Source organism: Harpia harpyja, chromosome 18 (assembly GCF_026419915.1).
Source record: "Harpia harpyja isolate bHarHar1 chromosome 18, bHarHar1 primary haplotype, whole genome shotgun sequence".
Taxonomy (NCBI): Eukaryota; Metazoa; Chordata; class Aves; order Accipitriformes; family Accipitridae; genus Harpia; species Harpia harpyja.
The window spans coordinates 20099316-20125243 of NC_068957.1; the positions used below are offsets into that span (position 1 = coordinate 20099316).

Genomic DNA, 25928 nt, shown 5'->3' on the forward strand with positions numbered 1-25928 from the left:
TGTGAAGGCTTGGTTGATGTTATGTTTGGAAGTTATCCAAAAATACTGATTTTTCCGAGTCCCAGATTACTCTTGCTCAACACGGAAAACATGAAGTTAGTTGACTATGGAGTTTTTTTTGGAGGCAGTTTGTAAGAGGTTAAAGCTATTTCATAATACATGTTATAGTGCTGCTTGATACAAGTCAATCTTGGCGTACCAAGACGTGTCAAACTATGTAGAACAGGGTGCATATAGATTGAAATATGGGACAGAAACTGTCCCAGTTCCAATGAACTGCTGAAACTCTGTGAACCAGAACTGCGTGCAAGGCCAGTTACAGAAGGTATGCTCTTGAACTGTGACACAATTCCTGCAGCAGTAAATCTAAGTTCTGAATTCCAAATACTTGCCTAATATTCTTCAAGCTGTTTTAACTCTTCAGGATTTTCTTTCCTTCCTTTGTAACATGATGGTTTTAATCTTTCCTAATATTTGATGGATGCATTTGAGTTGAATTCCACCTTTGGTAAATGTATGCTTTTTGTTCTTTTGCTGAAGATAAAGTGAAAAAAAAACACACACACCTCCCTTCCCATTTTCCTTCTTTTCTTTTAAAGATAAGAGGGGCAAAAAGACTGATTCCACAGGACTCATACCAAGCTTCAGAGCTTTTCCTGTAAGAAGGGGAATATTCTATTATTCTATGAAAATACTGTGAAACCCATTCTTACAAAAAAAAAAAAAAAAAATGACACCCCACCCTGTACTGAGTGTCCCTAGCATTTTTTTATCACTACAATTGCAACAATTTAATTCTCGATACATTGGCTTAGTTTTCTTTCAAGTTCTGTGCTTTTTGGAGTGTAACCTAAGCTAATTAAATGATGTTTCCTCCTGAGGGGTGCCAGTTTTGGCAAGCAAGGTAACAGCAGCAGCTGCACCATGCTGATGAGGAATGACAAAACTTGTATTGGAGTGGTATTTCTGCCTGGTCAGATACAAAAGTTAAGTTGATAGCATTGAGGAATACAGTAAGCTTTCACAACTGTATAGCTCAACTCACACAAAATAAGAATTTATAGCGGAAGGATGTCTTTGGCCAGGCAAATAAACACATTGCTGCCTCTTTAAAAGAGTTAGCAGCCAGAAGTGGGGTGACACTTGAATTTCATTTCCAGTTGAAGTTTTGACCTTCAGCAAGTCATTCAGAGCTTTTGTGCTGTAGTTTCCCTGCCCGTATAATAGAAACAGGATTTGAATCACAGGAGTGTTGGTATATAATTTTCATAGTACTCCATAATATCTTGATGAAAGGAGGTGTGTAGGTGCAATTAACACTAGTTGAGTCTGAATTGCACTCTCAACAAAGAGAAGTCTTTCAGTTAGTCTACAATAATCATATCCCTAGTATCCTTGGCAACAGATTATGGTCCCAAAAGGTGGTATTACAGTTCAGTATTAATCACTGATACAGAGATCAAAAAGAAGGAACGACAGAATCATTTAAACAGTTTCTGGGGTGTCAATAAAGCACTATGTAAGAAACATTAAATGCATCATACTGAATATGTAGAGGTATGCTCTTTAAAGAAACAAATCATTTGCATAGTTAGGACAAGAATTTTGAAAACTTTTATGCTTGATGATTTAAATTCATACAAAGAGATGGTATTTATTGGATATGGATTAGTTTCACAACAGGGAATTGTATCAATTTTTCTTTTCAAGAAAGCCAGCCTGTGAGACACAAGGATTATCAGTTGATGAACTGAGGATAACTTGTTTTATCATAACTGTTTTTACAGAGGAATTGCCTGATTATAAATCCTTGTGTTGTGGATATATTTTAAACTTTCTGCAGTGTTTCACAATAAAGATTCCTTATCCTTTTGAGCCTGAGCTTTAAGGCCATGTATAGGAATACAGGAAACATTCCCTTCACTTGTCCACCCCCTCAAAAAAGGTTAATATTGTAAGAGATACTTCTTATACAGGTATATCTTTTTAAATATCCCTGTCTCCATTTACTTTCTGCTCCATAGTTTTGAATGCTACAGTTCACACCAGCGCATAGTGAGTTTCCTTTGCCTTCCCCTTTTCTCCCTACTCTTTTTGAAATAAGAACCAATGAAAGTAAAAACCTTAGAAGGCAGAGTTCCTTTGTTTATTTTTTAAGAGATGATTCTGTCATCATCTGGATGACAAACTCTATGCATCAATTCCTAGCTGTACCATCAGTAAGGAAGACGGAAATGAGAAAGTTAGCAAGGTATGTGAAGAATATTTGTGGAAATAAGATCTTGGAAATAGGACAATAATGAATAGAAGGAAAGAGTGATGTAGGCATGTGAATTCTAAATGCTTTCCAACTTGAAAAAACATTGGCTGCCGGGAATATATTTTTAACTGATTTTTGTGTTACTACTGAGGCAAAGAAGAATAAGGCATAATATAACATTATTGGTGGTATGACATTTTTTGAGTTTGAAAATGACGATGGTGACTGCTTTGAAGAGACTTGCTTAATGGAAATCCCGCCCCCCCCCCCCCCCCAATTTTGAGTCTCAAATTGGGTGACAAGAGCTTTGTAATTTAGTACATAATGGTACATCTTACCTCTGACAGATTTGGTTACTGAAGTTTATTAAAGTGAACTTGGTACTAAATATCAAGACCTGGTTTTGCTTTCAGTTTACACAAAGATCTTTATAGGAAAGGGAAGACGTCAGAATACAAAATAATTTTGTGATTATTTATTTACTTGTAATTGAATGGTTTGGAGCCAGGCTTTGTTTTCTCTATTTATATGGCTGCTTGATACAGTAGCAGCCTTACATTATGACTTTTTTTTACTGGAAGACAGGGTGATTTTGAATGAACAGTATGAGGATATACTGCTAGTGTGCGCATGTACGTGCACACGGTGCGTGTCTTACTGGATTTCAAAGTTGTCCTTTTTAATTGTCTGGAACTTCTGAGGTAAACAATTTTTTTGTCTTGCAGGTGGGGTGTTGATGGTCTTCAAATACTTGTGCTCTGATGTTCAGCTACCATAAATCTGCAAAATAATTAGGCTTCAAACTGTGTATTTGAAATAACTAGCTGAAGGTTTAGGAAAACAAATGTTAGCAAAAACTATTCTGTGAATAAATGTTAAAAGTAATTTAGATGATCTAATTATATTATAATTTATATTTCTAATCCAGAAGAGAACATCCTATCTTGAATTCTCTAGATTTTCTGTCAAATTTTATAGGTTAGATTTAGTTCCTTATTGCAACACATTTTTAATCCCTCTGTTTTCTCTCAGTTCCTGGAGGTGTAGCTCTGTATCACATACTCATCCTGCTCAGTGTAATGAGGAATTGCTAAAATACTTGTCATAAGGGTAGGGATAGCTTTTCTTGTCAAAAATTTAATAGTTAAATTTAGAAGAAATTGTCAGGAAAGCTTGCATCTAAAATAACTCTTACACTTTTAGAAGGAAGCTGGAATTGTTACTTCCACTTTACTCTCTATCCATACAGGGACACTCCTCGGACTCTGATCAAGCGACTGTTTAGCCATTCTTGAGAATTCCCCTTTGGTTGAGATTAAAAGTGGCCGAATGCTACTTTTTTTCTGTTGCTGTACTAGATGGTATGACTGTCTGCAAGGCCTGATTACACATAGTCCCTGTACTTTCTAAAATAATGCTGAACTTCTCTCTATAAATTTCTAGTAAAAAAGTGAAATTACCCTGTCCTAAAGGAAGTTTGGCCTGTGTTTAGAAATTAGCAATAGTCAAAATAAGAATAAATGACTTCCAGTTGCAAAAATGCTGATCATGAATAGTCCTCCTTATTGGTGGAGGAATTTTTTTTTTTTTTTTAACCAAACATCTTGTCAGATTAGCATAGCTACAAATAGGCATTAGATGTACCTATAAGGAAGATGTCAGTGAGAATGCCAAAACTGAGCTTGAAATGTGTAGGGGAAGTTGTATACTTTGTTTGCATGAAAACTAAATGGCCTTGTAAAATTTTGCTAGTTACACTTGAGCTGATCTGCGACTTAACTCTGGAAACTGTAATTGTTAAAGGTGCTTCTGAAGTATATATAAAATTTTGGAGGCCTTCTTAAAATACTCATGAACTTGTTATATAGTGGATTATATCCTGGAAAGGTACAAGTTCATTTAACTTTTTAATTTGTATTAATAATGGAGTTCTAATGTCCACTGGAATTTTACAACTTAAAGTGTCAAGACTGTACTTCAGCTTTAGAGTCTGTAAATCTTCTGCTTGGTACTGACAAACCCATCTTCAGTGTGAATATAGTCTACTGAAGTTCTGCAGGATTGGGGGTCTCGTGTTTTCACCGAAATGTTCAGAATTTAATACCAAAGAATAGTGAAACAATATATAGGAACTAAAGACCACGTGGACTTGAGCTGGAATTTTGTTCACATTCTGTTCACAGGGAAAGGTCCGAAAGTGGGAATTGTATTTGCCACTTCAGTCCTAGTAAGTGAATGAGTTGCTTCACAAGCTTATTTGGTAGTATGAGGTAATTTAATAATTTTTCTTCTGCTTGGGCAAATTATTAGTACAGTAACTGTTTTTCACTGTGAATATACTGATTTTTTTTCCAGTTTACTGTAACTTGTCCTCAGTTACCTGCATTAAATAGCACTTAATGCATAATGTGGCTAATGAGCAAATACATCCGTATCAATAACATACTGTATTTTTTAATATAATTTTTGTTGAGGCTAAGAAAGCATCTGTTCAGACACAAAACATTGGCTGCAGTTAGCATGTGTGAAGATACAACTGAAGTAATCATTATGCTTTCATCTCATCTTTGGAGGACTATAGGGATAAGAGGCAGGATGGTGCAAAAAGTGTTTGACCCTTCACTGACAAGCCTTATTGAAATTCTCAGAAAGCGTAGGCACTGGAATAAGAATAACTGGAAAATTTGATTTTTGCTGAGACTCTATTACTCAGTTTACACATTAGCATTAGATAGCACAGGAAGAACAGTGAAAGGAAAATAAAAAATAACTTAGCTCTGTAGAACTGCAGAATGTTACTATAGATAGGCTGCAAGATTAAAGAGCTGTCTTGGCATGTTACGATTCAAAGACCAGCAGCCTCATCTGCTGTTCTATCCTACAGAGTTTTTCTTAGGAATTTCATACTTCAGATATCACACTATAATGTGGGTTAAATCACTGTATTTTGTCTCAATTTTCCTCAGCGTTTTCCTTTTTATCCTTTTGTTCTGTCATTATCCCTTTTCTCTCTCTTGGCTTGGCTCTAATTTCTCACGTATGTGGTTATTGGAGTAATTTGAGAAACATATACCAATATTGGTTGGTTGGGTGCTTTCGTACAAATTAGCAAAGCAAATGAGCATGCACACCAGTGGATCCCAAAACTCAAATTCTAAAGTCTGTGGTAGGTGCTATCTAACACTGAGCTGACCAGTGTTGCACTAAAAGTCTCTAAGCTAGTTGTATAACATCTGCAAGTCATGTTTGTGTTCATGGAGCTTTGTGAGGCTTCAGCAAAGAAGGGCACGTAATGTTTAGCGTGATGAAAACACGGTGGGCTGTAATATTTTGCATTTGGAAAAAAACATAGCAAGACAAATTCATCAGTTTATTGCTTAGATGTACTAGGTAAAGTAAAACCTAAACAAACAAAACCCCCTAACTTGACTCTAACTAGTAGCACTGTAATACTTAAGACCACCTATTTTCATAAAGAGTAGAAGAGGAAAACAGTTTGTCCTATTTCTTCTACCCTAGTAGAAGGGTACTCAGTGGCTGGTGGTGAACCAGCAATTCCATTGTGGAGAGGGAAACTTTTGTTTTATTTTCTAGTAGGCTTAGAAAATTTCTTTGTTCAGTCTCATTTTATTGTGTGATGAGAGATCAGCACAGGTTCTTCAGTTAGCTTAACTTCTCAGTTGTGCTTGAGAAGTCTCTATTAAGGTCTGTTTTCAAAATGTTGCATTCTCTTTTAGTCAGGGAGATTTTGGTGTTTGCTGTGCTGAATCTTGTTAGAAAGTGAGAGCATTACAGGATACTTTGACTTCCCCCTGTCTAATATTTAGCAATCCACCAACATTGACTTTAAATAAAGGTCATCTAATCTGTGCTGTGGAGCTATTAAATTTGAGGGATTATTTGGTGTACAATTGATATTTCCTGCTAAAAAACTTCGGTTCCTTCACTACTCTTTTTAAGATTAAATCATTGTTTAGTGTCCCTTCTCCATCCAAAGTAAAAAGATGTAACAACGGATGATGTTTTATTGGAGAGTTAATTGTTCTGTTTGGACACTTTTGGTGTAGGCCATCCAGTTCTGATGTTTTTCTGTAGCTTTGTTTTTCATCCCATCCCAATAGATCAAAGGTGGAATCTTAACTTCGCTATTTTTAGCAATAAACCACAAAATAGTTACTCCCCTTTTCCTACGCAGTGGGAAAACTAGATATGTATTTCCCTAAGCCCCGTTGGTTCTTCTGGGCTTTTTATGGCCTGGGCAGTGGAAGTGGCAATGAGACTGCTCACTGCATACAATTTTTGAACTAACCATTAAGAGTTTTGGGGTAGCCTGCAGTCATAAATACATTTGCCAATTTACTTTTGGTCAAGTAAACATACCCTTAACTTTTGAGAGTGTTAAATTAATTCCTCTCCTCTTTTCTTACATAGCTTAATCTCTCTCCTGTACCATCAAATGACAACCTCATACATATTACTCCCATTTAACATTAAACTGTGTACAAAGTTCTGCTGGCTGCCAAAGTGCAAAATTATCAGAGCATTGTGTGTGGCTTGTGCTGTGATGCTTGACACTCTCTAAGGAAAGCAGAGAAACTGTGGAAAGGTAACACTGATTTTAATTTAATACTTGATCTCTGCTAGTGTTTAGAGGGCAGGAAATTCTTCAGGAAGAAGTAAGGGATACCTAAGAATAACAGGAAAGTAGCTGTTGAACTGTTGTGAGAGGACTTGCTGTGTGTGGTTCAGCACAGTGCTCATCCTTTGAGAGCAGAGGTTTTTGCCTTGAGAGTAGCTGGAAGAGATTATCAATATTGCAACTTCTGTGGTAAAGCTGCTGAACTTGCTAGTGATTACCTGTAATCTTTCAAAGAACTGTCATAGTTTAACAAAGATGAAAGCTTCTAGTTTATGTTGTGTTGTGTGTGCACTCTAAGTCATGACTGAGCCTGCTGAGGAGGAGAGGGAGATTGCACCCTCTTTAAGATTAACTGAATAAAATTTGCATGTCCTTCTGGTAAGGAGACTAGGAGAAGCTGGTAAGTAAGGAGTTCAGATGTGTAGAGAGCACAGTGGGACACAGCTCTAACAGGAGAGAGGGATTAAGAAGCACTGCGTAAGTCTCTTTTTTTTAGCTATTGAGGTTTTCTGGACTGGAGGAAACAATGTACCCTGCTATTTCCCCATGGACAGAGGGGGAGAGTCTTAAAAACCTTGTGCTTTGGTTTCTGTGATCTAGAAATTCTAAGTTTCTCTTGATTTAGGATTTTCTTGTTCTAGTTTTTTTTTAATTTTATTTTTTATTTCTGATAAAATAACCGGTCTTCTTATTGTGTGGTGTGCTGGTGAAAAGCAAAGGGGAAAGCAGCTGTTCTGTAGGCACTGGCTGGCTGCGAGTCCTTCTGCAATAGCTATATGAGCTCTAGGGTCTGGCTTATGCAAAACAAACTTGTCATTTAAGATAGCTGGCACACCATACTTGCATCAAAATTCTTTTATGACCAGTGAAAGATACTCATCTGTCAGCACTAAAATGTTTGTTTATTGAATAAGCTTGGAATATTTTTTGTTGTCGTGCTTCATGATAAGGAGAGCGTCCTAGTGTTATAAACCTGGATTATGTTAAAGAAGTAGAAAAAGCTCCCTGGAAAAAAAAAAATTGTTATGTGCTTAAACATGTAAGTGAGAATAGTATATTAGAGTCATTATATATAATAGTGAGAAAGTGGGGTAGTCTGTATGAGGAACACAAATAGTATAACTGTCTAACAGCTTCTATTTTTGAAGCTATTAATAACATTCCAGTTCCTGTTTACTGTGTATTTTAAGCCAAGCATCTTTTGTATGCACAAAATTTTAGTTTTCACTCTGGATGTTGACAGGGAGCTTGCAAGTATTGGATAAAATGTGTCTGCCTAGTGCCTTTTCTCAGGAATCTCTCAAGTCTGGCCTCTACTCAGTGGGGAGTTAAGCGGATTGCAGAAGAAAAGTATGTGATATAGATGAGTGCCCGAACACCTTTTGACCTTCTAGGTCAATACTCTTGCACATCTCTTTAGATACAATGTTCAATGTGGCCAACACACCAATGCCTTTCAACTGTTCTTGTGTCCACAAGTGAAAACTTAAACTAACTTCATTGACACAGTGGTGGAGGTCTGCTTCTCTAGTGCTACTCTTCAATTTCTATCTAGAACAAAGAGGATTACTACATAAATGGAAAGATCTAGCTATTCTAGATAGCTTTATTTTAGAGAATCTGAGTGGGATTTAATAGACTTACTTTCTCAAAGGATTTCCAGTTAATTGTTGATTTTCTTGTTTATTTCTAAATTGTAGATTTTCTTATTTATTTCTGTTATGCTTACTTGTCATCTATTCTGGAAGCTGTATGGATTTTTACTGTACATATTTTTACTAGGCTATTGTTTGTACATGTCTGCTACTTTATTTAGTCTTTTTGGATTTTATCTACTACAATGAATTTATTATTCTGTTATCAGAATATAGTATAGTCTCTTCCCTGGTTTTGAAATCTAAAAGTGTGTAGAAAAGAAAACTCTAAAATCTTTTTCAAAATATAAGTAACTGAACTTCTCTGGTTTATGAATCCGATAATTACAGGCATGACTTTCATCAGACCTTACTGCTTGTTTTTATTTCTGTAGCCTTAAAAGCTTCAGTTAATCATTCTCAATAGACTGAAAAATAGTTTCCATGTAAGCTAATAAATTTGGAAGTGCAGTTTCTAAATCCTTTAACTGATACTGCAAACAGATGTCGAGGATAAATATTGCTTATCTAAAAGCAGATATTGCTAATGTCTAAGAAGAACTGCATAAAATTGCTGGAAACTCTTGTTTTCGTCTTGAGAGAATCAGTGTTAATAAGTCAGATCAGTCATTTTTATTTAGGCAATACAAAAAAGCATATGTCTTCTTGCTTTACCAGCTGTCATAAAATTTTGGAGAAGAAGCTTGTTTCCAAGCTTCCGAAGGGAATATTTCACAAAAGTATTTTGACCTTTATAGCTTACAAAACCAATTGACTTCCTTTTCCCATAAACTATTTTTTGGCTGATATTCTTCTACAGCAAAGCTTTAGTTGTGAGGAAAAATGCCAGCTCTGAAGAAAATAACTGGACTGCCTTCTAGTGGTTTTAGTTATCATAGATTACTCCTATAAAAAACACAACTCATCTCTTCAAGTGAATTGTATCATTCCAAATTTAAATGTCCCTCCCCAAATATTTCTTAATATTCAACAATTACAAGTGCACTTCAATGATACTTGCATTTTAAGAAGCACAAGGCAGATAGTACTGGTCACATATGGGTTTTTGGTTTGTTTGCTTGCTTGCTTGTTTTTAGTCTTAAGACCTTTTGCCTGTTTTTGTTATTTTGAATAGTGTATAGGCATTTACTGCTAGATCAGGAGATATTAATTTTAAAATGAAGGGCTCATTTTTTTTGTTTTTCTTGTGGATAGTGTTTAGAAAGAACAAAAAAAGAAAGGGAAGAAAACAAACCAAAAAACCCCACCAAATGACACCCCCCCCCCCCGACCGAAGTGCTGCCACTAGGGAACAGAAGACATGTGTGACAGCAGAACCATTGAATTGAATATTAGGATAGTTTAAAAATTTTCAGGTGACAAAGTACTGAGGCAAGTAATATATTAATAATGTTAAATATGATTTGTCTCATAAGACGCAAGCAAAAGAGCAACTTAGATAAATCTAGTGAAGACCTTCATGTTGTGAAGTGTAGGGGGTTTGGCTGTTTTGCATTAATTAAATAGGCCTAATTTTTGGAACTCCTTAGTAAATTTTCTTGTTGTGGTAGCAAGTATTTAAAATATTATTGTATACTTCTCTTCTGCTGTATCTGCCACTTGTCGGTAGAAAATATTAAGATCTCTGTAAATAGATGTATCTTTTACAAGATACTGACTTTAACCTACATACAAGGATATATATTCTCAGTATATTCTCCTGATGACTCTTTTCTAGTTCTTCTTCATGTTGAGTTAATAGAAATAAAAATCTATCATTGTTATCATCGTTATTATTACTTCCCAACTTTGTGTAACCTTCTGTCAGGTATTTTGTTTCTCATCGGGCATGAAGATTTTTTTTCCTGTTAGCATGATATAACAGAAATGACATCATAAATTATTTTCTGAATACAGAACATAATAGAAATGTTCTTATCTTCAGGAAGAGTCCTAGAATTGACACTTTTCTTGAAAATTCTTATTGTGAAGAAAAAAAAAAATTACTTTTCTCTCAGATTCAAATTATCTTCTCAAAATAACATAATTACATATGTGAAGAATTGTTTGCTGTGCACTGATATTAACAAAGATGAAATGACAGCAGGGCAGTGTCAACTTTAGTCTGCAAACTTCTCTGGAGGTTATATTAAAGGCAGTTTTCTGTGATTATGTTGTGGAGGTACAGTTGAAATGCTGTGGAGGTTGCTACAGTTGTAGCAAGGTAGGTTAAGGTGTGCTTTACAAGAAGGTGAATACTTGCAAAATTAACCCTTAACTAAGCAGAAAAGTTAAGTAATAAGATCTTACTCTTATCTGGATAACAGCCTTGCAAAGATGCTGAAGAAAGGAAACTGGTAACTGATGAGGTGTGACACAAATTGAGGTATAGTAGTCTTAACTGAAGGGATAAGCATATACAGAGATAGCAGCAGTGCTCAAGGCCACTGCAATATAGATGGTGGCAGGAGAATCTTGAATCAGCAAATTATGATCAAGTTTCTGAAGATGCTGACCACTGGGGAAGATTTATAGTGCTCAGTCTGAAGTACTAGTGTACATGGGCCCTTTATCATTAAACTTAAAGGAAACAAGGCAGTCACTATTTGTGCTGTCCAAGGTAAGTAGCACGTAGAGGCAAAAGACATGAGGGGTATTAAAAATGGTCCAGTTATTTACTAATACTATAAGAATAACATTTAGAACTGGAGGAGGAAAATCAAGCCCCAGTGGTGTCAGAAGTCTTGTGGTAAAGCATGGCTGCTGGCTGTTACTAATAGCTTCAAAATGTGAAGCTATTGGATTTCAAAGTGATGGCACTGGTTGACACTTAATTCAAGCTATTCAGTATTATCTGTAATGTATTCCTTTTGCTCTTTCCTGCTGCAGTGTGTGTTTTTATTCTTTTTCCTTTTCTGTGCTGCTACTTACCCTACCTTTATTGCAATCATTGTTGTAAGATATTTGTAAAATAGAGTGTTTCACATGAAAGAGGGTTCTGGTCTCACTTCTTCTCTGTACTACCTCTCTTTGATTTGACTTGATGCAATTATAGCAGTAATTTCTCAGTAACTGTTTACAACGCATACGTAATCTAATTTGGTTTAATTTCAAATTTTGCTTAGCTGTTTAAATCCTCAAACATACAAGCTCAGATGCTTCAACGGACTGACTTGAAATCTCTGTGCTAGTGCTGTAGCATAGAAAGCTGCAGCAGTGCTTTCCTTTAAGTGTCCAGAAGGCTACTAACACTTAGTAGGTAACTTTTTACAGCACACAAAAATTAATAAATGTGGTCTACTTTGCAAGATTTTTTAATTATTATTTTATTTTGCCGAAGTATTATAATATTCCAAGAGTTCTTCTGCATGATTCTTTACATTTATAGGTGCTTTTTGTTTGATGGTAACATGATAGATGGAGAACTCTGAAATAAACACGTAAACTAACAATTTGGCCAGTAGCCCATACCACTAGTTGCCCAATTGTTTAGGGACCATTTATACGTTTTTACATATCTTTGGAAATACTTAATGAAAATGGGAGATGAAAAAAACCATCAATTCTGCTCTAGATGAAATTTGATTGTGGTTTTCTGAAACAATGGAAGACATGGCTAATCCATATTACTACCATCAATGTCTTATTTAATGCAGTTGATAGTCTCCTGACTTGGAATATATTTTTTTCGATTTTTTTTTTTTTTCCAACTGCCTTTCAAATGATGCTTGTGACATCATCAATAAAATTAAGAAAACAAGTATTTTGCATTCATGTGTGCTTACAGCTGTTGATATCAAGCTGATTTCCCCTGTTTCCCTAGGCAGCGTTGGTGACTAGTACAGCTAAATGGTTTGCAGATTTGAATTGGGAAACAATGTTGTCATCTCTCATCAGGAATGATTCTGTATCTAAAAATTTACTAACTGTAGAGCTGATATACAGTAAGTTAGAGGATGAAATGCCCTTTTGTAGAGTTGTGTTGAGGGGGTTTTTTTGGTTTGATTTGTGTGTTGGGTTTTTTTTTTCCTTTCCCCGCAACACTAAAAGCCCATGCTGACAAAAAGCAGCCACTTCGAAGGCCCAGAAGAATCATAATATGCTCAGTTTCTCCTTTCTGGTATTTTTGTTTCCTATGCTGAACACTATACAGATATTAGAGGTAGGTTTACTTTTGATCTGCCAAATTAATTTCTTAAAATGAAGAAAAAAAACCAAACAAACCCTGTTTTGCACAGTTAAGGGGTAGAATCTTGCTCAGGCATGGTAAGAAATGAAAGCAAATTTTAGTTTGGGTACCTTTTGAAGGAGGATCCACAGGAAGTACAACAACTGGATATGGCCATGTCCACAGATCCTTGCTTTACTGTTATCAGTGATCATAGAGAAGTTACTCCTTAATTTGCAGCCTTTTTGAAGATTTTTGACCTAGGATTCTCTTTCTTGCCTTTGGAAGAAATAAAAATGAGAAATAACTGAAAACCCCACACTCTCCTAATTGACTACATAAACAAGGTCAAATGTCTTTCAACTTGGCATGGAGAGAAGTTCTTTTTTTGGCATGTTTTTTTCAAGTTCATATTGTTTAATTAATTGTAATGTTATTTTTTGAAGGACACTATTTGAATTAGTTGGCAACATAATTCTAAGAACTTGAATTTTGTTGCTGTATATGACTCTGATGGGGAATATATAACAAGGGGTAAGGAGAAGAGGTCATTCTTCCATTACTGCTTGTGAGTCTGATGTAACTACTTTCAAACAGCTGCTTTGAGAAGACAAAGAAATAGCATGGTGCTAGAGAAGAAGAAGACCTGATAAAACTGTTTTTATTTATCCTTCAAGTCTTTTTTCCTTCTCAGGAATATATATTTTCTTTTTCCAATGTATGATTGAGGTTTTCATGCTTGAGATGCTTCTTAAATTAGTAGGACTCTAACCATGTCATAGTTTACATACCTGTTCTTATTGTGCTAAGTTAAACACGGACCTTGGAATTCTTAATTAAGAATGAAATCTTGTACGGATCTTTCAGTAGGATGTAGTCTAGAGTAGCCTTATGGGTGTTCAAAACTTTTTGGGGGCCAGCTGAATTTAAAGCTGGTTTTTATCATTCTACTTTAGTATTTGCAATCATTGTTCTTATTTCTGTAACAAAACAGCATATGCTTTTCATGTTCTCAGTGTAGTAGTTACCTGAGAAACACATAAATCGGAATTAGTGTTTGTCATGTAATTTCAGCGTTCACCTTAATTCTGTTTGATTCTAGACTTCTATTGTGAAAGACAGGGTAGGTTCCTTGCAAGTTTTTATTTCTCACTGACATCTCTGATTTCTTCAGATGTGCTGCTCTAAAGAGAACTAAGACATAGGTTAAAACCTTTCCTTCATAAAAATGTTCAGCTACCTGAAAATAATCAAATATACAAACTGGAGGTAGGATTAAACTAACCAAAAAGTTAGTTTAAAAAATAAGCTTTAAAGGACTGAAATCATTATTGACTAGAAATTCTTCAGGGACATTAACAATGTATTTGATAGTTGCCAAGGAAACATAACCTTTCCAGTGACAGTATGCATTGCACATAATAAGTAACTGCACTAATTCTGACAATGACTGATCCACTTCAGCACACCTATTCTTCCTTCAGCTCTGCAAAAATTGCAAATGTGTTTACATCCAGCTAGATTAGTATCTACTATATATGCTAAACTGTTAGTACTTCATATTTGATGTTGCAAATGGATTCAAAACAAAAGCAGGGTATCAGTTTTTCCTGATTGAAAAATTGTCTTTTTGCAATGAAATGGGCAGTGAGTGTGTGCCTGGCTGGCCGTTCTTGAATAACCATCGGGCATCTTGGACAATGTAGAGGCTAATACAGACTCAAAAATTGGATTATGTTTATGCTACATATTGATGTAGTACAGAAACAGTGAATTCGACCTAGACAGTCTAGAATAGCAGCAGAAAGTTTTTTGCAGTGCTTAGTGTCATAGCATCATAGAATGGTTTGGGTTGGAAGGGACCTTGAAGATCATCTAGTTCTACCCCCCCTGCCACAGGCAGGGACACCTTCCACTAGATTAAGTGTCCTTTAGCTTGGGTATGTAGAACTCTCTGTACTACTGTAGCAAATGCAGCATGAACTTTGTTTATTTTTCCTGCCTTAAGGTGAAATGGAAGTGTTGAGTGGAAGAAATTCCCTGTTCTGATATGGTGCAAGTGTAGTGATCAACTTGGGGAGTAACCGCAATCCATTTGAAATGTAAAGAATTAATATGTTATAAACATTAGTACAAGGTATCAAATGATCATAATGGAAGATTTAAGAGTTGCCAAAGCACAGTTGCCAAATGGATCCTTTACCAAAATAAGTGACCTTGGTCCTTGAAATGGGTAAGTAAGGTCTAAAGAAGAAAAAATGCCTGTAACAGTGGCAACATCAAAAAGACGGGGATTTCCAACTCTACATGTTCCTTAGTGCTGTAAATGATTCAAGGTGACCTAAGCTGCACAGAACTTTGTTAGGCAAAATGAGTGGTTTAGACCCAAATTGGTATTGGAAGCTATTACATATAGTCACAACATACTTTAATACTCTTTGAGGAGGCTAATGTTGGGACTGTGAACAACTTGGAGCACAGGTTACAGCTGAGGAAAAATTGTCTTTTGACAACCTGGATTCACAGTGGAGCTGCTGTAATTGTGACTGTAAAAGCAGTGAAAGATAGAAATGCTCACAACACTCATGTGTGTAATGCAGTGTTTGGTAAAGTGCTTGAGTGAATCATCTGCACAGGATCTTGGAATCTATGAGGGTGAGCCCTCGCTGCTACTTCCCAGGGAGGAAATACAGTCTTAATACTGAGCAAGTACCATCAACCTATGTATAGTACAGTGCTATAGAGGTCATTTGTCTGCAGTTTTAATTACATGAATTCAAGTAAATAGATGATATATAAATTTAAGTTCTCTGGAGAAATATTAAAAAGACTGAATAATGGTTATTTTTTGCCAAATAGGCATTTGCACAAATTTCACCTTCCCTGCAGAATTGATTTTTCTACATTAAGGAGATTGTTTTATAATTTAGCAGTACATAATTCTTATTTCATTTTGATGTTGGCATTTGGATGATTTTTTAAATGGGTCTTGCTAAGAAATGAAAGCTAATGTCTTAATTGAACAGTGGCTGAAATAATCCCAAAAGATGTCTTTTTATGTTGTAAATTAATACATGTTGTTGTCATTATCTTATATAAATGATTGGGGTTTTGTGCCCTGCTTTCTAAGCTCATCTCTGTTTTATAAAATATATCGTAGTGAAAATTCAGTGAAGACCTCCCCGTTTTGTAATCTGCATGAAATATGCCTGTATCCATTATCCAAGTACAATTTGAAAATTGATCACAGCTCTTGCTCGCTGCCATGTTACTGTGATATTTGGCAGCCAGAATGTCATTTCTAAGGCGGAGAAGGAAGTGACTGAGTGGCTTGAATTAAATATGAACCTCATCTTTATGGAGGAGGAGTCAGGAAGAGATTGAAATCATAGAAAACGTTTCCTGAGGCACACAATCTAGCTAGAACTAAATTATTTGGGAAACTGTAACTTTGTCTGAAGTTAGGAAATGCAAGCGGTATAACTTTAGTCAAGCATCTATGTGGTTTTTGATGTTGCTTTTATACTGGCATATAAGATAGAATATACCCTAATTTGGGACTTTTAACTGGGGATTTTATGAAGATGTTGCATCCTAACTGTTCATTTTTATCCAGTGCTTATGGCCTGGGTATTGATATCCTGGTGATGGAAATGTTTAAAAAACACGATAGCTATGCAGTTAAAGGATTACATATCAATCCTTGAACTATTGTCATAACTTCTCTCACACAAGCATCTTAATTTATCTTTGTGTAGAGTAAACAGAGTTCAGACTTTTTGTTTGTTTTCCATTGATTGTACTTAAAGAAATCTTCACTACATGCAGTTGGATGTGTAGGAAAAAGACAAGCACATCATTATATGTGGAATTGAACCCTGTCCTCTCTTTTGGCTTTTTTTATTAAAGAGCTAATTAATAAGGAAAGTAATATAAAGAGTCAAATTGAAACATAAAATAGTATTAGTTGTCATATATTATTGTAATGAAAAACATTTTTATACAACTCCAAAAAAACCAATTTCAGAGCTCGTTTTCATCATAAGCTTGTAATGAAGCTTTAGACTAAACTCAAGAGGTTCACTTTAAAAACAAACAAACAACAACCCAACTATAAGTAAAGTTTAGTTTAAAGTAAATTTTAAATTTGGATGCTAGCTTTTGCAAAAAGACAAACCTGGTTGTATATGATGTCATTGGTGTAGAAGTATTTGCTCATCTTAAACTTTGGAACTATGGGCAAAATGAGCTGTAGGCCATCTCTGACTTTTGATGGAGAGATTTGTCTTCTGACTTAATTCCATCTCTGTTCCTCTCTCAGCGGTCCAGGCATCCCCTCCTCTTTCAATGAGATGATGCTAACATGGAAAAGTAATAATGGGGATTCATCTTCTCCTATGGCCATATGATTTGCTGTTAAGGGAGTTAATAAGAACATATATAGCAGAAAAGAAGAAAAAAACCCAACAGTATGTAGTGGCCTAGCTCTCTGAAATGATGTCTAAGTAGTTTGTTTAGTATCTGTAGAAAATTTTAGTCTGTGAGGTCATTAATGAAATAATTTTTTGATAAGATTTGTATCTTATCTGGAGTAACAACAACAAAAAAAACCAGTATTGTGAATAAACAACAAACTCAACTTCAAAAAGTTTGGCAGTTTGAGAGAAGCTTTTAATGGGAAATGTGATATTGGCATTCTTGATAATTAGCCTTTTTTCTTTTCTTTTTTTTTTTTTTTTCCTTCCATTTCTTTCATAATAGAGCTGGTTTAACATCCTTTTTCATGTTCACTCAATATTATATATAGTTACAGTTTCTGGATGTCTGCATAGACATTTTTAGGAGTACACTAGAGACCAGAATCCAATTCAATTTTGTTATGCCAGACAGGATTTTTTTGTTTGTTTGTTTTTAACAGAGCATCTAATTTTTTCCTTTTTTTTTTTTTTGGTCCCCTTTGATTCCTTAGAATTTCCTGTTCATGTTGCACTGTCTAAGTGTAGTGCATGGCATGCAATGCTGTATTCCCTACCATCAGGAAGAAATTTTAAAACTAAATTCCTGTTGTTATTACATATAAATCCTTTCCCAGGTTTATTATACATCCTTCAGGCCACTGTCTCAGTCTTCCCTTATATCAAATGCTGATATTACTGTATTTTGTATTTTAAATGAGTATTGGTGTAAGTTCCTAACAGTGTATGTGCTGGCAGTCCTTTTAAAGTCTTATTCTACCTCTGGTATAACGTAAATAAGACTACTGGTTTGTATAGTGGAAGTGAAGTGTTACGGATAAACAGTTTTGATAGCCAACATGTTTAGTGACTTAGTGATAAATATGCAGTCACTTCTCTTAGGTGGGGACAGGGGTTATTTTGTGACTATACTGAATTAGTTCCTCACTTCTGTGTGGAATACAGGTGAGGGAGTTCAAGATTTTTTTGGTCTGTCTTTTTTTTTTGTTTGTTTGATTGGTGTTTTTATTGATTCCCAAGGAATAGAGATTTTCTGTGAAAGAAATGCTAAAATTGTGTGTGTCTTTTGGGGGGGGGGGGGTGATGTGGGGTGGTTTTTTTTGTTTGGGGGTTTTTTGATGGGTTTTTTGTTGGGTTTGTTTTGGTTTTTCTCCCATGTACTGACAAGCTTGTGGAACAGAGGTGAACATTCACAATCATGACCTACCAAACACAGAGCTCAGAACCCAAGTGTTTTACAAGGCAATCTCAGGTAGTGGTAGTTCAGTCAGACATACATACAGACACATAATAGAGAAGTGTAGTAAAATTAACACTTCTGTCAAATAATGTTAAAATTCCGTAGTTTAAATATGTGTGGATGACATGTTTCAAAAAACATGTATAACAAACAACTGGATTTTCTTATTTTAAAACTATGTTATTAAAAAATGTGAACTGAACTTTTGATATGATTTAAAAATACTTACCTGTATCCTTGGCAATGGAGGGAAGAGGAATGGCAGGACTAAAGGTCACCGAAGCCTACTATATACACACTTTTGTACATGTAGTTTTCTCTGGGGGAACAAAAGCTGTGCAAAAATTCTTCAAGCAGACATTTATTTATTTCATCCTTCTCACTTCTGCAGCTTGGTTTTGGGTCTGCTCCTGCTGTAAACAAGTCCCTGGCTCCTCTCTGGAGTCTCCTTTTTCTTCCCAGGCAGCAGTGAGTCTATTTAGCTAAGAGAAGCTGCTGCAATGTGGAGGAGTGGGAAGGAGGAAAAACAGCAATCTGAAAGCCTGCAGCATATGAGCAATCTCTTCCTTCAGCAGTCTTCTCCTTGAGCTTTAAGATAGCAAGCTGCAAGGAAAGGACAACAGGAATGGGCAGCTGTCACTTTTACTGTTTAGCCACACTCATTTGAACAGAAGACAGAAAACAGTACATCAGGAGTAAACTGAAAACAAATAGCTACACCATCTGTTATGGTGGGAGTAGCCATATGGAATGAAGTTCAAAGGGTGTTGTGTATGGTTGTTAACTCTTTGACTACATCCATGTTGTACTCAAGTAACTGAAATGAGGTAGCTACTGATTATCAATGACTATCTCGTTGGAGTAGGATGGAGCTTATTCTCCCATCTCATCAATAGTGTCAGAAAAAAATTTCACGTAGTACATGATATCTAAGGGTCCAGCTTTGCTCAGACCAATGGTAATCAGGAGTGGCAAGGGGAAAAAAAAACGTATTTTCTAAGGATAGGTGGCAGGTGTTGCAGCAATGCTCCATTTCGACACCAGCTATGGCTTCAGAATACTGTATATTCGCTAATCTAAACTAGGAGGAGAGGAATTAAAGAAGTGACTTTCTAAAGCAGTAGCTCTGGACATATGGAATGCCCAAAAGGAAAGATGGTATCATAGAGGTGGATGTTATACTTCTTAATTCTTTATTGTATTCTTTGCTCACTTTTCCAATATAGCTGCATTTTCTCTAACTGAAGGGAATATACTTTTAATTTTAATTTTAAGGTAACTTGCTAGTTTGGCTGTTACTACACTGAAGATTCTTGAAATTTCTCATTTCCTTTTGATAAGGATTAGGGTATACTATAAAGGACAAACGTGCTATACGGTGCTGCCATTCCTTACTTCCATGCAGTTGTTGTGGAGGAACTTAAACGGTTTTGAAAGAGGTAAAAATAAAGCATCTTGTAAATTTATCAAGATTTCACTGAAGCATCATGTGCTTTTCCATCTATTCTCAAATGTGAATAGGAAAAAGATTTATTAGTCTTATTAAGTCTCTGAATTGCTAATAAATAGGAAAATTTGTATTATTACATGTTGATAGTCTCTGCAATGAAAATTGTAATATCTCCATATTTCATGTGGTGGCAAGCCTCAGACATTAAAAATTCTTTCAGTAAGAAAATGCTGTGCTTTTTTCTTTTTTTTTTTTTCTTTTTAATACCTGAGAGCAGTCTTACCTGTCAGATTTCTAGTGTGTAAATGCTGTGGAAAATGACCTTGTTATGGATATAGTGCTTAGTGTTAATCTGGAGATACGCTGATAAGGATCTAAAGTATAGTCAGATGGCCTTGTAGCTCAGGTTTTAATCATATTAGCAACTGTTGTAGTTACTCATCCAGAGATCCCAAGGCACTCAGGCAATTTATACATAATTGGTTACTTTGGTCGCCATTGTTCGATGAGTCTGTTCAATGCCATTTTCTGCTAGGTGGAACTGAAGCACTTCTGTGCTAATGACAGTGCTACTTTGAACACCAGTATAATAAGAATGGGAACCCACTGATTGTAGGAAAATGAAAATGAGTACATAGTGTGTCCTAGAATTTCCAACCAATATAGTCAATCGGGTTTCACAGATGTCAAGACTGATCTTTCCTTAATAGTAACAATTAATAAAGGATAATGAAGACTGGGCCAGTGGGAGTGTGCGTGGCTCTTTATGGAGCATCAGAAATAATTCTAAATATTTTATATATTGTGGCCAAGAGAATCTTTGTTTGCAATAAGGACCTAAAAAAACCCCCAAAAGCATTCTCATTGGAGTTTAAAGTGTTACACAATTATCTATCAGAAAAGTTCCCCCATAAGGAAAGGGATAGGATTAAATAATCCCCTTAGGGTACCTTCCAAATCTGTGGTCTCTAAAAACCAAACTGACCTCTGTTGGGTAGCAGTTACCAGTATAGCTGCTTAACTTTTCCAGAACTCCAGGACAAAAGATAATCTACAATATCAAAACAAGGTGGCAAAGACTTTAAGAAATATGAAATAACTATGTTTTATGCTCTTAAACACAGTTTCCAAATTGCAGTGGAGGAAATTTATTTGCAATCGGAAGCTGTTAACTTTTATGGTGTAATGATGCAATTATTAGTTAGGCAAGTAAACCTCATCTGAGCATTATTCCTTATTGAACTCCAATAACTCGAACTTAAAGTTTCATCCTTAAAGGTTAATCTACCTTAGTTTTATAAATTAATTTGGGCAGGGACTTAGCTTCTCTTGATTGACCCAAATTAGAAGGAAGATGGAATGAGATTAAGGCCATCAGTGTAGGGGTGTGAGATTTCTGATGGCTTTAGCCGAGGAAAAACTGATTCGCAACACCAAAGAAGTGACAGCCACGTTCCAAGGTCTTCCCCCCGTCCCCGAACAACGACCTTTCAGTGGGGATGTAACATAGCTGGTGTGTAGCTAGCGGTTAGGGAACCCCATGGTGAGAAGTCCTCATATGCTTAGTTGTTACTCAAAGCTGTCACCAGGTCGTGACAAAGAATGGTATTCCAGTTTCCATTATTACCAGTTTTTTCCATCCATAATTGTAATACTTTGAAATATCAGGTATATAAGCTGCAAAATTTCACGGTGTTTTTTCTTCTGTTTTTTATTTTTATTTTTCTGTTACTGTCAGTCACGTGACTCCCAAGCTCTAACTGGGTTGTTCTTTCTAATATACTGGCTGTTGACTTGTGCTTGTAAAAATTCTTGGTTCGCTTTGTTAAATATATTTACATCTAACATTTAGTATCAGAAAAACTTAAAAGAGAAAGTTTAAGGAATTAATCCCTTTAGTGTGTTGGGGTTTTGTTTACTTTCTTAAACTGGAATGGGTTTGGCTTCAAACTAGGCGTGCAATCAGAAATTAGGATAAATTCTGATGAAAATTTATCTGCCAGCACAAACCTTGCTCATAAGAGTCCAAGGCATAAGTTTTCTTATTAGACATTTTGGGGTTGTTTGGACCAAGCTAATGGAGATAAAATGCATAAATCCAAAAGATTTTGAGGCAGTAGTAAATCCAGTAAGTGACAGCATGAGCATGGCAACGACTAGGTCTGGTGTGTAATGAAGAGAACATCCTTATGCTTATGGGTTTCTTTTTTTCTCCTGGATTGCAAATTTGTCACTAGATAGAAGTTGAACTATTCATACTTGTGTGTCAGAACAGTGCATTTAACTGCAGAATATGATGTACTTAACTCACTTTCAGCACCCACGTTGTCATGGTAGCATTTTGTATACGTAGGAGTTAGATGAATGCTGCAAAATATATGTTTTGAATATGTGGTATGGAATTTCTTTTCAATCAGAAAGGTAGTTTGTGAGCAGGAGAATAACTGAATGCTGAGGACAGCTCTTGGGCTGTGAGAAACCCAATTTTAATTCACCTAAATGCTTCAGCCATTGGACTTTTACATGGCTTTGAATTTTAGCATTTCTAGGACTTCTGTTGCGTTCTGGGGGGATTTGTTTGTTTGTTTTAAATGCTACTGAACAACAAGAATTTTCTTTATTCTGTTTGATATAGAAGAGAACTGATTTGTTGAAATCTCTTTTGTTTCAGGATTATAGTTTTTCTGGCAGCTGTAAGTCAACTGGTTTGTTTATGAAATACAGACTTATTAACTTTTACGTTTTTATTTTGAAAATGTCAGGTTTTTGCATCTAATGGTTAGAGAACAGATGCCTGCCTGTCTGCCTCTATGCCTATCTTTCTCATGGAAAAACCAACAGAAGTAATTTTAAAGGCTTGTAACTTAGTGCCATTTTGGAATAGTTAACTTACACAGGATATAAAATATCAATGTGCTCAACAACTTCAATACGTATATCTTTGTAATGAACCTGAAATATCAAGGCAGTGTTATGCAAAAGGTAATCAAATTGTGCATCAAGACTGTTTTTCTAACTAATGGTAATTAGAACTTTCCCCTCTGCCTGCTTCCCTATGTTCAAAACATGATTGATTGTATCAAAGTTTCTCTGAACTAAATACTTCAGCCCTGGGGTTAACAATATTTCTGGATACTTAATCTTATCTAAAGCAATGAGGGAAGCAAAAAAAGGAATGCCTGTCACATTGTGAAATGGAAAATAATATTGTCCTGGAACAATTAATTTTCCATCTAGGGATGCTTCCAAAATGATCGGTTAAAGACTGCAGATAAATAGAACCGAATGATTTTATATAGTGAACAAAATGTTATCCAGGTACAAAATTAATTTAGTTTTTTTAAACTGCAAATTTATTTCTCAACTTTTCACAGGCTAATATGTGGTAAATGCTATTAGAGCTAATATGGCAACAAGAGGTTATATTATGGAGCTTCTAACCTGAGGCAAGCAAGAAACCCTTGGATTTACAAGTGTTGAAGAACTGCATTTCTTTGTAATGATGTAGGAAGTTCTGCCATAATGAGAAGAGAAAAAACTTCAAATTATAAGTTATTATTCCTTCCTTTCACCAGCTTTGCTTAATGAGGTTGATGCATGTAATGTAAAAAACATTTGTTGTTTCTAAATCCAGAGTTGTTATCTAGCAATCCAGTTCCCATACTCATGACTAGCTAGCTGGTTTGTTTTGGTATTTATCAACCCTGATTGTATTTTAATTCTACAGTCCTGGCTAATGATGCTGGACCTCAATTTATGCATTTCCAGTAAGTTTCTTGAAATTTTGGTCTTCCTCTTCGTAAAAATAATAAAAATTACAGTTATAAGCTGTGTAACAACAGTCCATATTGAATCAATGTGTGTAATTCTACATATACACCTATATTATTCCTTGCTCAGAACAGTTCTCTGTTGATAATTGCCTTTGGTAAGCTTTTGTTTGGTCACTTGAATATATCTGATGGTTTTGGCAGCCTGTGGTTCTTCTGTACAAATTAGGAATGCCCAGCAGTAAGCTACTTTCCTTATTACAGTTACTAGAGCATCAGACAAACTGGCTCCAAAAAATCCTAATAATTAAGCATTTTTATATATGTTTCAATATGATGATCATCTCAGGCTAGAAACAATATCCTCTGAACTGTGTGGTGGAATAAATTTGCTGTTGGGTTTCTAACAGGCATCGAGCTAACATGAACAAATTCTTTGATTTGACTTAATATAATGGCACCTTTCACCATTAATTTATTCTTTTGGTTTACAGTCTTTTTACATTCTTCTAATGTGAGAAGGTATTCTGTACATTATTAACGTGTTATGTTGATCAATAGTGCTAAAAGTCATATTTGGAAAATTGAGTTTGTATTTACTAATTTGGAGTTGCAGTGGTTCTACTTATAGTCTTGTTACTTCCCAGTATAAGAATTTTGTGATGCACCTTCAGTTATTCCAGTTATAGATGTATTTAGATATACCCCTTCCTATAAAAAGTCATCTTAAATAATATAACTCCTGTTATCTTTGAATTCCTGAAAACATCAGAAGCATTAAACAAGCAAGTGTTTAAATACGAGGTAAATCTGAAACACTGATTACTGAAAATCAGAGAACTGTGAAATTCTACTGCATCCTTACTTTCTGTGTTTATCTATGACTGCGTTTTTTCCAAGGTACTTAGTGGAATTAGGCCCCTGTGTTGCAGAGGGTGGAAATTTGTTTTTTGTTTTTTTTTAGGGAGCAATGGAATGGCACAAATTACAAGGGGAAGAAAGATACATTTTCAGGGCGAGTACTATGCTGAAATTTCCTATTACCTAGCTGTGCTACGCTGGGGGCTGTGCTGTAGCTAAAAATTTTCCTTAAATAGTATGTTTTGTGGCTATAATTGGAAACAATAAATGTTGATTCATCAGCAGTGATACTTATCTGAGTTTAGACAGCTGATGTTACAAGGCCCATAATTCAAACAATGCAATGACTCATTTTGTTAATCACTCTGTGACAAAATATATTGGAATCAGTTTCTTGTTAAACAGTGTATGTTCCCTTGAGCAGTGAAAGCATGAAGTGCTGAACATGACTTTACCACTTGAATGATAAGATTCCTTGAATGAAAACCCAAATCAAATTTCTGCCCTATTGAGAACTAAAAGTTGTCCTAAGTAATATAGCAGTTATTTGTGGGATGTAAATGAAGGATTGAGATTAGATGAGAAAGAGACTGAAACTCTGGTCACAATGAATGCCATCAATATGTTACTTCACTGTTTTGATAGAATTTTGAATAATTGTTTCAGCATCTAGCATGCATGAACAGTCAGGGTTGTTTGGGATGGATGTGTTAAGACGCAAAAATCATCCTGGGTAAATAACAAAAGCACAGGCCTTCAGTTAGGCAGTCTCTAGTTGATGCTAACCATCAAGAAAAAGAAATCTGTTCATCTACTTGATTTTAAGTCCAAAACCAAATACAGCTGCCAATACTTAAGTTGATGTAGATGAGGGATGATGAACACAAGTCGCATCAAGGAAAACTCCAGTAGGATGCTCAGAAAAGAAATTTTGTGGTGAGGGTCATCAATACTGGAACAGGTGCCTAGGATGTAAAATCTGCATCTTTGGGGATAGTCAGAACTTGGCTGACATGTTCCTGAGCAACCTGCTTCAAAATTGAAGTTAGCCAAGTTTTGAGCCATGGTGTAGGAGGGGGCTGGAAATCAGCCAGGTGACCTTCTGAGGTCATCTTCCCAAATGAAATGATTCTGTGATTTTTGTAGGGAGGTGCGAAAAATGCCTTAATGATATCTGGATCACCTTTTTTCAAGCTGCTGCCTTTTCTGCATTAGAGGCATAATTCAATTTATATCCTTAAAACCTTAAAAGGCTAACATAGTTTTTAAAGATAGCATCCAACTACATAGAATAGTAGCTGTTTTTTAATACAGATCTGCTAAAATCATTATTTGAATCAGATGAGATAAAAGGTGGAGATGACTAGGTATTTTCTTTCATCTCTAAAGCAACTTTGATTCATATTTAATGGTAGACTTCTCTACAATGCT

At 35.6% G+C, this 25928-nt stretch overlaps 1 long non-coding RNA gene across 2 annotated transcripts in view; it reads left to right on the top strand.

Annotated features, from left to right (window-relative positions):
• LOC128153998 (uncharacterized) overlaps positions 1-25928 on the top strand; it is a 96810-nt gene that overhangs the window by 25108 nt on the left and 45774 nt on the right. The window contains exon 2 of one of the 2 annotated variants that reach the window (XR_008239204.1): positions 24601-24655. The exons of the other annotated variant lie outside the window; for it this stretch is intronic. This is a non-coding gene — a long non-coding RNA (uncharacterized LOC128153998). The remainder of the gene's footprint in view (positions 1-24600; positions 24656-25928) is intronic. 2 annotated transcript variants of the gene reach the window in all.